This window comes from Pituophis catenifer, unplaced genomic scaffold (genome assembly GCF_029215685.1).
Source record: "Pituophis catenifer annectens isolate HBS135680 unplaced genomic scaffold, rPitCat1.0.hap2 SCAF_4, whole genome shotgun sequence".
Taxonomy (NCBI): domain Eukaryota; kingdom Metazoa; phylum Chordata; class Lepidosauria; order Squamata; family Colubridae; genus Pituophis; species Pituophis catenifer.
Genome location: NW_027256884.1, coordinates 39,068,938 through 39,085,066, shown reverse-complemented (window position 1 = coordinate 39,085,066; position 16,129 = coordinate 39,068,938). Strand labels below are relative to the sequence as shown.

Here is a 16,129-nt window from a genome sequence, read left to right as displayed (position 1 = left end):
TTTCCTTAGTCAATCTTCCTTGTTAAATTGATGTTTGCTCTTCCTGTTTGTTGGTTTAGTGAACTTCAGTTCTTTTTTCCATCCATGTATACTTTTGTTCTAGCCCTAAGCTCTGTTTATTCAATACTTGTCTTAGACTGGGAATGGGCAGTACTGTTACAATCCTTCATCATGAAGTTGATGTGATTAGAGTATAATCCCCCACGTGGCCATGTATTGATTGAAATCATTTTTCCCTCTACAGCCATAGGGCCCTTGATTTGGACTGATGACTTAGAATCAGCTTAAATTACCTGAAGTTGCAGAGTTATGGTTTTTGTCAAGCCATATTCGTGATGTTGAATTATAAGCAAATCATGCCAAACTTTAAACATGTTATGGGCTTAAAAAGGCAATCAGATTTGTTGGCCTCTCTATAGATTAGATTTTTTTTTTGACAGCCAATTTCCTTTGTTTTGTAGAATGCATGATATTTAACCCAAATATCCATTCCTAAATTTAGGGGAGCACTAACACTAGAAGTTTCAACATCCAACTTGAAAGAAAATTAATGAAAATCCCTTATTTTTTAGAACTCTATCCTTGTGGCAAAAGGTGTATTGCTGCACTGCATGGCTATGTTTATTAACCAAATTTCTAGATGATTCAGATTTATTTTATAATTCAGTTTCTTTGCATGTAGGCAAGTTTTCTTTTACTGTTTGTAAAACCCACTTTAATTAATTATATTATGTAGTTATTATTCTTTATTTTATTTTATTTTATTTTTTAAAATTTCATTTTTATTCTTTTTAAGTACAATTCTGATGATTGGCTGTAATAAAGGATGGATTGACTTCTAATTAGTGCTGGTAGAAAGATGTGAGAGATGGATTAGTGAAATAGAGATTACTCTGAAAATAGATCCCAGAAACCAACTTTCCTATTAATAAGCTTTTGATGAGCATCACTGCACAACTACAGTGATCAAGGGAGTCTATTTTGAAACTGTGGTTGCTAATAAACAGATAAACCTCCAAGTGCTTCAACAACCCGCTAAAAGGATGAAGATTACCAGCTGTCTGCAAGGAATATAAATCCTTCCATTCCCCACTATTCTATCAGCGCTGAAGACGCTTCTTGTTTTTCTTTAAAAGAAAAACAAGAAAGTCCATTTGCCTCCTGAAAAAGCACCTTTGGGACTGTGGTTGCTGATACTTTTTTTATCTTATAGTTTGTTAACATAATGCGTGTAATAAAGACTAAAAGTAGGGATGTTAATAAGCACAATAATCCTGTGGAGAGGTGTAAAAATGCTCGATGGGTCAAGCATATATTTGTTTAACATCAACTAGTCTTGATGTTATTGCTAGAAATCTGTTTAGACAGCAGTGAATTCATTACTGAAGAAGTGCCTACAACAAAATTGTATACAACACACAACATTGTATAGTCAAAATAAAGGTCAAGATCAGTAATTCAGATACATTCTGTGGGGTGAAATATTTTTCTAACAAGGTTGGTACAAGCTTTAATTTCTTGATTAAGAACTTGGTTTGAATTGTTGAAGGATTTGTCAGTAAGAAGTTATTAACTGAACAGGGCTTTAATTTTGTAAAAGATCCCTTTAGTAGGATATTAGTTAGCAATATGATGTGCCAAGTTCTTATCAAAGCACTTGAATCATTTAGATTTCTATTAGCAACAAGCCAGCAAGATGGTCAATTTGGGACTCTGTAGCAAGGTATCTCATATTATTTGGAGATAATCCATCAATTCTCAGATGGAGTTGGACAAATATGGACTACCTGCCCACTCACAGACCCAAGGAACAATGCCAGGAATCTTTCAACAACATAGGTTGTTGAAAATGACAAGATGAAACAGCAAAAGATTTGTCATGGTTCCTTGTGTGAAAGTGGGTAAAAGCCCTGAGGGGGTAAAGGTTTTAGTAGTGATTAAACTATCAACATAATGACTCATGTACAATGACATCATTATGCAAATACCAAATTACATACTTGCATCATGGTGCCTGTAGAGGAGAGATGAAGACAACTCATTGCATTCCAGTTTCAACTTTTTTCTACAATTGATAAGCCTCAGTAATTAATTATGAAGTTCCTTACTTTTGCTTTAAGGAATGACCTTTTATAGAAGTTTTCAATCCATTTGTATAACTGAAGGGAAAGGAAAAAAAAGGGGTTGTTCCCAGAGAAATGATGTACAGCATATTTAAGTTAAATAATTCAGATTATTTATAAATAATAAAGATGTGTATTCTTTATTAGACTAATTGATAAAACCGTCTCTCCTCTTCTCTTCCCTTCACTTCTATTGTTTTGTGTAATATTAATCAACACCATCATCAGGATTAGTTTATAAACCTGTACAAATCTAAGAAACACTGTACAATATTATACCGTCATTGGTTACAACTAATAATAGACTTCATTTTGTATCTCTTCTGGAGGCTTGGAATTGCAATAATACAACTTATGGGTACTCAAGGTAGATAAATATGCCCTTTTTCTTTGCTATTTTCAGTATTAATTATATCTAATGGCAGGTTTCATTCTAACATAAAATGTTAAAGATTGGGACCTTCAAGTTAGCATGGAAAGGTGTTTAGTACATTTTAAAAGGCCTCCAGAGTTGTATTCTCAAAATAGAAATTTGAAATCTTGGATGGGGAGATTGATGTAACTGGTACTGTACAAAAGATAGTTGGTTTTGGTTAGCAGTTTTCCTAGACTTTTTCTAAAAAAAAAAAAAAAAAAAAAAAAGGAGAAAGATGTTTTGAATATATTTTGCTAGACTGGATGATCAATGTCTACAATTCTTGAATGTATGTGGAGAAATTACAGATATTTTAGGAAAAATACATAATTGTTTTCAACCTCTTTATCCAATACAATAGATTATTTCCAAGTTTTCAGCATGAATAATAATAACTTATTACATTCCTTTACCAAGGCATGGTACTAATAAAGCAAAATCAATAGTTACAAAAGTCCAATAAAATGAGTTCACAATTTGATAACCAAACCATAAAATAACTTTAACTAAAATAAATGAAATGAAACAGCCACAGATATTTTTTAAAATGCCTTACAATACAGTAGAGGGAACATCCACTCATAAATAAAACACATCAGCCTGAAAACTAACAATCCTACTGAGAGTAAGGTAAAATAACTACTGTAGGTCATATATTAATTCACTAGTCAAACAAAAATATTTTTGTACTCCCTTTAAAGCTATCCTTTGAGACTTTCATGAAAAATAGGGGAGGGATGGGAGGAAAGAGTGATCTGACTTCAAAATTGTGGAGACAGATCCTGAAAACCTAGTATCTGGAGTTCTGACTCTGGAATGTGGACAAAAAAGGACTGAGCAGTCGGAATGCAAGAATGACCAGGATGGTAGAGAGAAATAAGGGCAGAGAAATCCCAGGAGGAATTGAGTGTACAAGATTCGGAACACAAACAAGAGTAGTTTGAATTAGGGTCTTCTTTAATAGGATCCAGTGAAGAGTTCTTTGATGTAATTGTTGAAAAGCAGGCCATTTACAAAAATTGCAGACTCCTGCATTGCCTTCTTCACCTCCTATCTGAGCTTTTAGCCCATCATCAGCAGGGCAGAGTTGCCAGTAAAACTGCAACCTTGAAACAGGTGTGGAAAGAGAACAGAGGAGAGGTGCATTTTGGAAGCTCTATAGCCACCAGCAAACAGGAAAAGAGCTAAATAAAAGAAGTTTTTTCCCCCCCTTCAAAGGGAATGGATGGTCCAGAGGAAAAAAGAAGTATGGAAGCAAAGCACAGCCAACACAATATGGAAAGGTGCAAATACTCTACATTGCTGGCCATTAATAATGAAGAAAAAAGCAGAAGAAATTTTAGGGAGGAATTAAGGAAGCAAGCAGAACAGGATTTGTAAGAAGAAAATGTTAATAATACTATAACATATACTAATAGTAAAAAGGTAATAATAATATAATAGTTAAACTGCAGAGCACAGTATAGAGCAGGGGTGTCAAACTCGCGTCATCACGTGACATATCAAGACTTCCCCCCCTTTGCTAAACTGAGCGTGGGTGTGGCCAGCTGTGACACATCTGGCCTGCGGGCCACAAGTTTGACACCCTGGTATAGAGGAAATATTAGTAACTGAATGGCAGTATAATAGAGTATAGTAGTTATTATGATAATAGTAGTTAGCATAGTTGTATAAAATAATAGCAACAGCAACAGAATACAGGACAAAGCATTCACATATAGATTTGTAAGTTTCACATTTCACTTTTATATATTGGTTTCTTCAAAATAAAACATCTCTCTGAGATATAAAAAAACTACCTGTCTAGAATCCAGTGTTTTTGTACCTCTTTTGAATCTAGGTCAATCTAACTGGGTACAGTTCAAAAAAATAATCGGTGACATGTCCATCTGTAATGAAACATGAAAATGGTGTATGAGATCTAAAAAGCAGCCTGAGTAGCACTTTTTTGGACCAGGGTTGGAGAGATCAACAAGAAAATCTCCCAGCAGATGCTTGAAGTAACCTTAGTGAGAATCAACCAAAGCATGCACTAATCCAGAGTAACTTTGGTGACATTAATAAATCAGCTAACAAATAGCAATTGTAGATTATAAAAGAAGTGGAGAATAGAGGATAAATTTGCTGAGGTATAAACTTGGTAAAATATCTCTAAAAGGAGACAGCTTTTGAAAACGAAAAATCTAATTATAATACATGTTAGATGGGTGCTATATTAGTGTCAAAGGCAGGAAAAAAAGAAAGAAAAGCAAGGAATTCAAGGAACGGTCTGGTTACTTGGATGAAACAAGTCCAGAGGCAGTATAAACCATAGAAAAAAGTACTGTATTTGCCTGATAGTGTGCATGTTAAAGTGAATGACCATTTATTAAAAAACAGAATAAAAATCCTGAGCCTCTAGTGACTAGAGGCTAGTGATTAATTTAGATGAATTAAAAAAATTTCCACAAAGCAATAATAATGGCATGGTTAAAGAAATGTACAGAGCCATGTAGAAAATATTTCTAGAAATCATCATGAAAAAAGCCCAGTTAGGATGATAAATAAGGACTATTTGGAAAGTATTATTATAAAATTAATCAGTTACCATCTCAAAGGAATCATTATTTCTCAACCACCTACTGCTCTACTCATCAGAAAACAATGATATTGGATCAGAAAAGTCTACAAGCCTTTAGTTTGTAACTTATTGAGCAATGTAATATTGTTTCACCTATTTGGGATATACTTACCTACAGTAAAAGGGTATATATTTCAAACCTATTATCTATTTTTTCACATTTTGAAATAGACATATTTCTATTTCTTCATAAATAGATGAGATAGATTCTTTGTGTGTCTCTTTGTGTGGGTTATAACAAAGTGATATTTCCACTGTTATAACAGAACCAGGTCATAAATTTTATCTTGCCTCTTTTACTTCAAGAAATTATACTTGTAATTACAATATAATTAATTCTGTTAAATCAGAAAAGTCTTGTGGCCCTAGTGATTGTCTAGCTGATTGGTTCAGGTAGTAAAATTGTATTAATCTCCTCGGTTATTGGAAATATATTTCAAATTTTATAGATATTCCCAAACCAGTCAAGGAATCTGCTATGTATTCTAATTACAGACGTATTTATTTTATAAACCTATTTTATTGATAAATGGGAGTAGTAATACTTTAACAATGACTTTGTTTGTTTTTCTAATTATTATGGAGCCAGTTAAGCCTGGATTTATATGGGCCCATCCAGTTTGATACAATTTTAGTTGTTTAATTGATATTCCTGCTTTAATTAGATAGATATAATTTAGCTGCTATTTTTTTGGCATTAAGAAAGATTTTGATATGGAAGTTTGTGGAGTAAGTTTTGACCTAGTTTTGGTTCCCCACACTCTTATACTTTAGATTGATATGGATTATTTAATTAATAATTATTCATTATTAATTCTTGAATAAACCATTGTGTGTAATCTCTTTGCTGAAATGTATTTGAAATACAGATCAAAGATGCCTTCTGTCTTCCTTTTTAATTTGTTTCTATACCTCCCAGCTGTGTAATCAGAAATTCTGAAATTATCAAAGAGAGTTCAGAACAGGGCATGAGATTCTATTATTATTTCATAGCTACTTACTATAAGTCTGAAATTTCTATTCCTAATCTCATGTCAGTAAAGTATTGATTTAGTACTTAAAAAGTGGTAAGAAACTCAAATAAACTAGATTGGCTACATTGGCTCATAGCAATATATTCTGCTATATCAAGATTGTCTTTTTCCCATGAGAAATTGATTTTAAGTAACTTTAAAAATTACTTTCCATAGAAAATATTCTATGGAAAGATTGGATGCAAGTGGGGATATTGACTTTGAATCAACTAGTAGGTGATGAAGATGAATTTTTAACATACGCCGTATTAAAAAATAAACATCATCAGATGTAACACAATGGCAATATTTACAATTACAATATTTGTTTAACAATATCTGGACCAGCAGACCAGTTTCAGAGGCACCTGAATACTGTGAAAACGTATTAAATCTTTTAAAATTAAAAAAACTTACCGTAAATTTTTTATAATTTTCTATAAATCAATTTGATTTTCAAATATCACGAAATGTGAATTAGAGGTTCCTATATTGTCTAGACAATGGGAGAGTGTCTTAACTTCTATAGCGAGAGTGTCAATGGACCACAAATTATGACCTATAGAACAAAAAGAATAGTCAGAACTTATTAGAATCCATTACATTAGTATAGAAAAGGACTGCCAAAACCAGCACTTTGTTGGAGATATAATCAGGATAATCAAAGGGTTGAGCATCATTATCATTTTTGTGTTTTTTCTTTCTTTCTCTGTTTTTGTTATTTAATTAAAAAGCAAAAATGGATTTTAAAAGATTTGGGTTTTAGGTTATGTTTGAAAGGAAGCTTTCTCAACTGGTCAAGTTGAAATCTCTAAAATGTTGGTCTAGGGACTTCCGGTTGGTGCCGTGGCGATTCAGATGGGGAATTAGCGGGGCTCCTCGGAGCCCCGCGAAAACCCTGTCTGTTAAGCCACTGCCAGCAAGTCTGTGGACCTACCCTGTCCTGTAGGGACAGGAGATTAGAGAGGGACCCTTCGGACGGCCGAGAGGAATGGGCAGTTTCCTTGGGGCCGGAGGATTGCCCTCTGCGCTGGCGGCAGTGGATGCAGCAGCCATGGTGGCTTCCCCGAGACCGCGGCAACCGGAACAAAAGGATGTGCAGGAGGAGAAGCGGAGAGCGGAGCAGGCAGTTTGAAAGCCCGGTGAATGGACTTCTGCCCAGGCGGGAACTACCCGTAAATGCTGGATTACAATAAGTGTGCCCCAGCCTTAAAAGCGGCTGAGAACTATTGGGGCAAAAAGACTCAAATGAATGGTGGAAGGAAAAGACCTGTTGATGGATAGCATTAATTACTGACTTCTTGGAAACGATCGCACTACAGATTTGGTTTTTCTTTTTCTTTTTTGTGGCTAAATGAGAATGGATTATGTTTGAGAGAGAGGAAAGAGAAGAGGAAATAAATACGCTTTTAAAAGCAAAGACAAAAGACAAACGGAGATGGACAAAATGGTTGCCAGCTGAGAAGTGAAAGTGTAAATTCCAGACTGCTTGTTACTTGAAAGAGAAACTTTGTTGCTTGTTACTTAAAGTGGATTATTTTGAGAAAAAGTTCAGGAGGCTTGACTTTGGATATATAATCTGTTTATTGGAGGATTTATTGAAGATCAGAAAGAAGAAACCAAATGGAATAATGAAAACTCAACTAATAAGCGTGGTAATAAGAGAAAAAGGGTGCGGCAATAAAAGAAGGACATGATGATACCATACATGGAATAGCTAACTCAGAACTAATTTTATAGAACTTATAACTTTGATGACATTGAAATGGAAAAGAAACATACTTAGACAGATTGGAGAAAGAAAAAAACTTGGAATATATTATGTAACAAGATAACAAAATACTATAGTTTGATTTAAATGGATGTAATGGTGTCTGGGTGTTTGATGTTTGAATAACGTTAGGAGATATTTTCCTTCTTCTCTTTGTTCTTTCTCTATTTTTTTTCTTTTTTTCTTTTCTCCTTTGTCTTTTTTCCCCCTCTCTACTTTTTCTAATTCTTTTTTTAAATCTCTTTTGTCATATTTCTATTCTCTTTCCTTTCTTTATTTTTGTTTCTTTTTTCTTTTTTTATTCTAACTATTATAAATATTGTTACTATTCTCTCTCTTTCTTTACTATTATTTTTATTGAAATTGATTTTATAAATATACAAATAATTTGACTAGAAAACAAGAGTACAAATGATTGAAAAACATGATTTTTGGATGTTCTAATGCTTTTTTAAATTTTGAATCATTAATAAGCTCCATTTACAGACCTAATAATTTAGAAGAAAATGTTTTCCAAAGTGCTGGATATTAAAAAGAACTATTTACAGACTTAATAATTATTGAAAATTGATTTTAAAGTGACTTAAAATGTTGTTACATAGAAAATAAGAAATAAGCATGGAATGGGAGAAAGCCTAGGAGAGAATAGGAGCTAAGATATTTGTTGATATACATTCTTATTTTAAATTAGTAAAAGATATGGAGGAGAATGGATCGAAAAATAAATATGGGTAATACATTGTGAATTAATTTAAAGTTAAAAAACTGAATAAGAGATGTAGGAATGGAGGAAAACATAAAGCTGGACAATAACTAAAATAAAATGCTATGAACCAGCTAAACAAATGAAGTTAGGAGTGGAGGGAAGCATGATTCTGGAGAACTGTGAAAGTAAAACTGTGATCCAGTCTTACAAATAAGGTAGGAGTGGAGGAAAGCATCATACTGGAGAACAGTTAAAGCAAAGCTGGGAACCAGTTAAAAATAAAAAAAAAAAGTTAGGAGTGGAGGAAAGCACATGCTGGAAAACAGTTAAAGTAAAGCTGTGAACCAGCCAATAAATAGAGTTAGGAATGGAGAAAAGCATATGCTCAGTAACAGTTAAAACAAAACTGTGAACTAGCCAAAAAATAAAAAGTTAGAAGTGGAGGAAAATATATCTGGAGATCAACTGAAATAAATTTGTGAACCAGGTAAAAATAGAAGTTGGAGTGGAGGAAAGCGTTGCTGGAAAGCAACTATTTGAGTTGTGAACCAGTTTCATAATAGATCTAGGAGGAGTGAAGAAGATAACGTTGGTGTGTAGTTAAAATTATATTGTGAACCAGCCTAAATAAGTAAGGTTAGAAGTGGAGAAAAACATCGCTGGAAAGCAGCTGATTAAGATGTGAACCAGCCAAAAAATAAACCTAGGAGGAAGTGGAGGAGATAATACTGGAGAATAGTTAAGCCAAACTGTGAACCAGTTAAACAAATAGAGATAGAAGTGGTGGAAAATACCGCTGGGAAATAGCTACTTAAATTATGAACCAGCTAAATTCAGACTTAATAGTATTAGAGAATAAGGCTGAAGTAAACAAAATAAAGTATTTTGGGAGTAACAAATTATAGATGGAAATGTTGATTGATTTTGAAATGATTTTAAGAGTGAGGAAAATATTCTTTGTCAAGATCATGGATACTAGCTGCCATTTAAGAGAAGTAGAATATAGATTTGATGTAATGGGTTTTAGAAATGAGGAATATATATGAAATATTGATTGTTAAAATGACAAAGATTTGGAATGGTGTCTATTTGGAAATAATTGTTTAGAATTTTGGGTGATATAGTAGAATGATAAATGTTTAGAATAAGATTTTTTTCTTTTTTTCTTTTTTTTTTAAAGATGTAAATGGATAAAATTTGGAACAAAATTGATTGAAGGAATGTGAGTAATTGTACCTATTTTATACCGGATCAAATCCTTGCTCTAAAAAGATGTATTTTATGTTGTATGTCTAAAAAAAAAAAATCCAACAATAATAATAATAATAAAAATAAATAAAAAATAAAATGTTGGTCTAAAGTTCCTGTAAAAGTTTGGAACATGATAAATATGATTCAGATGGATTAAACTCAAAGGTGATTTATATTTGGGGAATAATTTTTCAGTCCATTGCATTAAACAGATTTATAGATACTGAATAAATATTTTGGCAGGGCTATCCTGTGAGGTCTTCCTTATGCAAATTATAGTTAATTGTTGGGAAAGAAGTTTTTACATTTTCAACACTTTCAAATTTATCATAAAGCATTTCTTTAAGCTTTTGTTTCTGGCTGAAATAAAAAAAATCAGAATTTAGCTATCTTTTCTGCTGAAATATTTTAAAGACCTACAAATTTTGGGATCCTTATTTTTGTGTGGATCATCCCTGAACCTAATGCAGCATGATATATGTAGAAACTAATTTGCTGCAGTATTCTATTCTATTCTATTCTATTCTATTCTATTCTATTCTATTCTATTCTATTCTATTCTATTCTATTCTAAGGTGACCAGACGTCCCGCTTTTGGCGGGACAGTCCCGCTTTTTAGCAATTTGTCCCGCGTCCCGCGGTGTTTCAAAAAAGTCCCGATTTTTCATTCTGCCTCCTCAGTCCCGCTGCCTCTTGAGCCCCAGCTGATGGCTAGAAGAAAAAAAAACTGTTTAAACTCTTGCCCGGGGCTTCAAAGGGCCGCCCTACAGGCAATCAGTGTAAAGAGTTCCTGAAGCAGTTTTTTTTTCCCCTAGCTAAGCTGCAGAAACGAAACCGAAACCAGGATCTTTGGTGGAACGTGACAAAATGAGGCAGAGAGAGATTTATTTTTATTTTTATTTTTCCTCCCCAAAAAAGGTAGGTGAAAAACTGCAAACAATGGGAAATTTAGGAGGAGAGTTCAAGATTTTAAAACACAAAAGAAAAAAATGCTGTATTTAACTAGGGAATTGTAATAATTGAATTGAGATACTATTAATTGTATACTGTGTTGAAAGCAGAAATGTTTAAGTTGTGGTTCAGAGGAATATATGGGGGAAATTATTTGGTTTATTATTATTGGTAAATATAATTAATTGATTTGTAAGAAATTGGATTGCATGGAAATAATTGGAATATTCATGTTCATATTGATTAATATACAAAAAAGATAGTTTTATAACTAATTGATTTATATTAAAATGTTGAATTTGTATTAAACAACTGTATTACATAATTACATAATTAAACAATGTGAGGATGGATATAAAAATAGATGACAATGGAAAGGGGTATAATATAGAATAGAAGGGAAAAATTGAATTTGATTAAGATTAGAGATGAGGATGAAGGGTAATATTGGTTTTTTAAAAAAAATAGATGAGGAATAAATATGGCAAAAAGGAAATATAGAAATTGTAAATTTAATTGAAGTGACTAAACACTGTTTAAATTTGTGAACCGGCCAAATACTCTGTTCAAAGAAAATAAATTGTATGTTTGTATGTGTGTTTCTAATTACTGCTATTTATTCATATTTGTTCTCTTTTATTCTTTAAAGTTTAACCATTCATTCTTTATCTTAATATCTTTATATTTGTTTGGGGTTGGCTTTCTTCCCTTTCATCTTTTTTATTGTACAGCAATCTTTCTCCTCAAACCTACCACCTCTCTCTTTTCTTTCCTTCTTACTTTCTCTTCCCCCCCTCTTCTTCTCCTCCCTACTTCCTCTTCCTTTCTCCTTCTCCTCTCTTCCTCCCCCTCTTACCCTCACTCCTACTCTAATTTCCCTTCCCTTCCTTCATCCCTCTCTATTGCTATATCCTTTTATGCATATGGACTACTCAGAGGGCTGAAAAAGTTATTTTTGACTGGTCCTCGCACTTTTGACCAGTCCTCGAACTTACGACTGTCTTCACATTTTATGTTTTTTGCCCTATCTTGTCATCATGGTGAAGAGAAGCAGTTGTGAAATGAGTGACATGGTTGTTAAGAATGCTGCACGGGCATAAATGTGAGGATGGTCATAAGTGTGAGGACCAGTCAAAAGTGCGAGGACCTGTCAGAAATGATTTTTTCAGCCCTCTGGTTAGTCCTTTTGTGCATATGGACTACTCAGAGGGCTGAAAAAGTTATTTTTGACTGGTCCTCACACTTTTGACCAGTCCTCGAACTTACGACTGTCCTCACATTTTACGTTTTTGCCCTATCTTGTCACCATGGTGAAGAGAAGCAGTTGTGAAATGAGTGACATGGTTGTTAAGAATACTGCACGGGCATAAATGTGAGGATGGTCATAAGTGTGAGGACCAGTCAAAAGTGTGAGGACCTGTCAGAAATGACTTTTCAGCCCTCTGAGTAGTCCCTATACACATAGCCATGGCCACCCGGTCACATGACCAGCTAGCCACGCCGACCCAGTCACATGGCCTCCAAGCCACGCCCACACAATAAGTCACGCCCACAATGGTGTCCTTCTTACCAATGTTAAAATCTGTTCACCTTACCCTATACACATAGCCATGGCCACCCGGTCACATGACCAGCTAGCCACGCCCACCCAGTCACATGACCAGCTAGCCATGCCCACAAAATAAGCCACGCCCACAATGTCCCTCTTTACCAATGTTAAAATCTGGTCACCTTATTCTATTCACAAACACACCTCAGACCAGGGGCGAAATTCAGCAGGTTCTGAAAGGTTCTGGAGAACTGGTAGCGGAAATTTGAGTAGTTTGGAGAACCGGCAAATACCACCTCTGGCTGGCCCCAGAGTGGGGTAGGAATGGAGATTTTGCAATATCCTTCGCCTGGAGTAGGGTGGAAATGGAGATTTTGCAGTATCCTTCCCATGCCATGCCCACCAAACCACGCCCACAGAACCGGTAATAAAAAAAATTGAATTCCACCACTGTCTCAGACAATCCATCCGGTATTTCATTGCAGTTTGTTGAAGCTGGTACTACCTTCTTCCCTACTGCCTGAGCTGGGAGCCCCCCCTGATCAAAGGAGAACAGCATTTTGAAGTTAAAGACATTCTTCACTCCCATAAGCACAGAAGAATAGTCCAATACATAGTAGCCTGAAAACATTTTCCCCCTTCTGAAACTGAATGGGTGGACGCGCTACACATGCGCGCTTCCAGACCACTCTAGAGATTCCATAACCAATATCTGCAAAAACCATGAGAGAGTCTCTAATCATTCTGTCTCTCTTTGTCTTTCCAGGATTATAGTAGCTTTTCCTATTACTATCATCTTTGGGTGATATTCGCAGAGTTTATTGTGTTTTCAAGATGAAAATACCTTTAGTGAAATAACCTCACTATTTGGATTTTGTTAACAAAATGGTGGACTTTGGGGATATGCAGCTTTGCCAAAAGAACTGGACAGAAGTATATTTTTGATGTTCAGCAGTGAATGGAAATTACTTTATTCAACAAAGAGGAAAGAAGATTTTTGAGCAATCTAACCAATTTTTGATAGAATTTTCCAGACTTCATCATATTATTTTATGGTTCGTACCTCAGTCAGCCTGATGTTTAGACTGGATTGGACATTTTTAGTCACTGTCTGAGTCATTCCCAAGGACCTGGGATGGGCAAATATTCTTTGTTGGTATTAAAGGTATTGTCACAGAATGTAAGCTGTTCCATGTAAAGCTGCCTTTTGCAATTGACTGATGGTGATTTTGACAATGCCAATGATATTCAAATGATATTTCAGTTCTTTTGGGATTGTATCTAAGGTGCCTATTACTCTACCTTTGCTTTCTTTTGCCATGGTTATTCTACTTGTATTTATAAGTCTTTATACTTTGTATACTTCTCCAGTTCTTTCTGTTCTATTCTGCTGTGTCCAGGTACTACAATATCCATTATCCAGGCATTTCTGTTCATCTTATCACAATTAAGTCTGGGGAGTTATATGACAGGTGCTTATGTTTGAATTCTAAAGTCCCAGAGCATTTTAGCTTCTTTGTTTTTCTATTTCTTTGCCTATTTTGTGGTCCCACAAAACAGTTCTTGCTTGCAGACAAATGATATTTTTGCAGATTTCCAGGGCATCATTAATGCTAGTTTGTGATGCTGTTATTTGTACTCAGTCTGTGAATTCCTGTTTCAGTAACTAATTGAAGGTCCACTGTTTCTTCAGCTTCTTTGCAGAGGCAGAATTTGCTGTCTTTCCAGTTCTGGTTTTATATGAGTTTGTTTTTAAAATTATTATATATAATTTTCATGATGATATTCATTCTCCATTGAGGGTGGAGACAGCAGCCAGATGTGGGTTGTGCTCATTGGTCAGAATGAGACTGTCAAATTAGCTAAATTCCGCCCCTGTTGCTAGGGGCTCCCAGCTTTTTGCTCAGTCCGTCAGACTGGACAGTTGTGTGGATTGTGTGCTCTATCTGCTTTTAGCGTTAGAGTTGCCCTTTTTTCTGCTTACCTTTCTTGGGTTTTCGATCATTGGATTCCTTTTTGACTATTCTGCTGTTTTCTGGACTTGGATTTGAATTTCGGGCTTCAGAAGTTCCCTAGGGACCTCTGAGATCTAATTCTCAGCCCCTCACAAGATTCATCGCTGAAACTGGTCAGTCAGTTTAGATTGTGGTGGAGCCTTTCGCTCCCGTGGTGGTGGGGGGGGCGTGAGTTGCCGTTTGGCCGTAGAGGCTGGGCTCCTTATCAAAGGACCATTTGTGGAGTCTTGTGCTCCCTGTTGTTACTGTCAGGCGGCCATTTTTGTATATTCAAGCCGAATTGTCTTAACCGGAGCTTCGCGCTCCCTGGCGCTAGCCGCTTGTCGACTGTGTATGGAAGGCCCTTAATTGGCTATTTTTCAGCAGCGTTTATAACACTGAGGGCTCCTTTGTCATCCGCTTCTGAGCACTCTGACTCAGACTGATCTCTCAGCTGTTTAGCACTATCGCCGAGCTTGAAGCAGAGTCTCGTGCTCCCACTGTCAATTGCTCTGGCCGCCATTTTGAATACTGGCGCAACGGCAATTTCTATTGCCTGAGGACCTCCAGCCTATTAGGCTGTGCCTGCCTGTAATTGCTATGGCTACCATTTTGATTACCGGCAAAGCAACATTTGCTTTTGCCTGAGGGCCTCCAGCCTATTAGGCTGTGCCTGCCTGCTCTGACATTTCCTTCAAAGGGTTTTTTTTTTTTTGTCACGTTTGCTCCTCTTCTGTCCCATTCACTTCGGCTTGCTGGCTGTATTGCCATTTTTAAGAGTTTGCCTCAGTTGCCATCCACAGATTGGCCTAGGGCGTTCTGACCAGCCGGTCTAAGCCTAGAGAGCTTTGGTTTTCACTTACTTAGTTCAGCCACCCTAAGACATATCATGCCTAAAGCTCTATCGAAGTCTAAATATGGCCGGAAGGCCACAGTATGAAAGCAATCAGTGGCTTCAATCCAGGAAGACCATAATCAGGTACAAAAGGAATGTGCCCAAACTAAGCCTATGCACACAAGCGCAAAGCATCCTTCGATGGCCCCCGGAGCGGTGAGCAGTCAGGACAGACCTGTAAAGAAATCACATAAGAAGGCCAGTGACAGTGGTCCTCCACATTCCAAGGTCATCAGGGTGTCTTCTGTGAATCTATACACGAACCCCCCTATGACTCCAGATCAAATGTCCCTACATGATTACCAGATGTCAGCTGAATCATCTGATGTATGGGGTTCTGCCCCCGGTGTGGGGATAGTCACGGCTGTGGAGTCTAGCACTCCCACACTCTCGGTGGTTAATCCACTTCCATCTTCTGTTCCGGTCCGAACCTCTACGGAGGTCAGGCCGGCTCAAGACCAAGCTCCGATCAGTTGTCATCCAGAGGACATTCAACATATGATTGCTGTGGCAGTGCAACAATCTTTGTCAGGACATGGCTTCCCTGCTAATAGACCGGCTTCTGTTCATTCAATTCCTTCAGATCCTGCAGATTCTCCAGACAGATTCAATATGGAGGATGCTATCTCGCTGGCAGGTTCGGATTTTCCAGCGGTGTCCTGTGTCAGTGGTCACTCTGTTTCAGCGGAGTTGGAACCCCAGGAACCTGAATTGTCGGAGGATGAAGGTTTACCTCCTGACCAACCCACCTTCACGGGTCTGTTTCCCCAGGCTCTCTTTAAGTCACTGCCCAACTGGGGCCTGCTCATCCACCAGAGCCTCCACCAGTTGCAGGCTCTTT

General features: G+C 36.2%; 1 protein-coding gene across 1 annotated transcript in view; it reads right to left on the bottom strand.

Moving 5' to 3' along the window:
- Positions 1 to 16,129, bottom strand: part of GABRG3 (gamma-aminobutyric acid type A receptor subunit gamma3) — a 455,270-nt gene that overhangs the window by 67,584 nt on the left and 371,557 nt on the right. The gene's annotated exons all lie outside the window — the stretch shown is intronic.